The sequence below is a fragment of the Ascaphus truei genome, chromosome 15 (assembly GCF_040206685.1).
Source record: "Ascaphus truei isolate aAscTru1 chromosome 15, aAscTru1.hap1, whole genome shotgun sequence".
Taxonomy (NCBI): domain Eukaryota; kingdom Metazoa; phylum Chordata; class Amphibia; order Anura; family Ascaphidae; genus Ascaphus; species Ascaphus truei.
The window spans coordinates 52010942-52012826 of record NC_134497.1 but is presented as its reverse complement, the minus strand read 5'-3'; positions in this window follow the sequence as shown (position 1 = coordinate 52012826).

Here is a 1885-nt window from a genome sequence, read left to right as displayed (position 1 = left end):
CCGCCTCTCTGAATACCCTCCTGCCTCTCTGACCCTCCCGCCTCTCTGAGTACCCTCCTGCCTCTCTGCGCCCCTACGTCTCTGACCCCCCATCTGTCTCTCTTACCTCGCCCCGTCTGACAATCCCCCCTCCTATCTCTCTTCCCCGCCTCCTGCCTCTGACCCCCCCTTCCTGCCTCTCTAACCCCCCTTCCTACCTCTCTGACCCCCCATCCTACCTCTGACCCCCCCTCCTGTCCCTCTGACCTCCCCCATGTCTGACCCTCCCTCCACCCCTCCTGTCACTCTGACCCCTCCCTCCTGCCTCTCTGACCCCATCTCTGTGACACCCCCTTCTTCCCATCTCTCTGACCTCCATTCTGTATCTCTGATCCCCCCTCCTCTCCCTCTGACCCACTCCAGTCTCTCTGACCCGTCTTTCTGACCTCCCTCCCCCCTCCTGTCTCTTTGACTACCCCCATTCCTCTCTCTAACCCCCCTCAAAAAACTCTGAACCCCTCTCCGTCTCTCTGACCCCCTTACTGTCTCTCTGGCCTACCATCCTGCCTCTCTCCCCCCCTTCCTGTCTCCCCCCCCACTCCTCTGAACCCCTACTCTCTCTGGCCTCCCCTGCCCCCCCGCCCGCTGCCTCTTACCTCTCTCCCTCCTGCCTCTCTGACCCCCCCTCCTGCCTCTCTGACCCCCCCCCCTCTTGCCTCTCTGACCCCCCCCCTCCTGCCTCCGACCCACCCCTCCTGCTTCTCTGACCCCCAACCTCCCATCTCTCTGACCTCCCTTCTGCCTCTCTGACCCCACCCCTGCCTCTCTGACCTTCCTTCTGTATCTCTGACACCCCCTCCTGTCCCTGACCCACTGCAGTCTCTCTGATCTCCCTCCTCCCCCTGTCTCTCTGACCCCCCCTGCTTTCTGACCCCCTCCTGCCTCTCAAACCCTCCCTCCTGTCTCTTTGATCCCCCACCTCATGCCTCTCTAACCCCCTCCTGTCTCTTTAATCCCCCCACCTCATGTCTCTCTGCCCTCCACCCACCTGTCTCTCTGAACCCACTCCTGTCTCTAACTACCCCATTCCTTTCTCTCTAACCCCCCCTCCCCTGCCGTCTTTCTGACCACTCATCGTCTCTCTAACCCTCCCCGTCTCTCTAACTCCCCTCCTCTAACCCCCTCTAGCCTCTCTAACCCCCCCTTTCTCTTTGACCCCCACCTCCTGCCTCTCTGCCCCCCCCACCTGTCTCTTTGACTAACCCCATTACTTTCTCTCTAACCCCCTTCCCCTGCTGTCTATCTGACGCCCTCCCTGACCCCCTCCTCCTGCCTCTCTGACCCCCCCTTCTGCCTCCCTGACTACCTCCCCGCCCCCTCCTGCCTCTCTGACCACCTCCCTCCTGCCTCACTGACCCCCTTCCCCTGCTGTCTTTCTGACCCCCCTTCCTCCCTCACTGCCCCCCCGCCTCACTGACCTCCCCGCCTCACTGACCTCCCCTCCTCCTGCCTCACTGACCCCCGCCCCCCTCCTCCTGCCTCACTGACCCCCCGCCTCACTGACCTCCCCTCCTCCTGCCTCACTGACCCCTGCCCCCCCTCCCGTCTCACTGATCCCCCCTCCTCCTGCCTCACTGACCTCCCCTCCTCCTGCCTCACTGACCCCCGCCCCCCCTCCCGTCTCACTGACCCCCCCTCCTCCTGCCTCACTGATCCCCCCTCCTCCTGCCTCACTGACCCCCGCCCCCCCTCCCGTCTCACTGCCCACCCTCCCGTCTCACTGCCCCCCCCTCCTCCTGCCTCACTGATCCCCCCTCCTCCTGCCTCACTGATCCCCCTTCCTCCTGCCTCACTGACCCCCCTCCTCCTGCCTCACTGACCTCCCCTCCTCCTGCCTCACTGACCC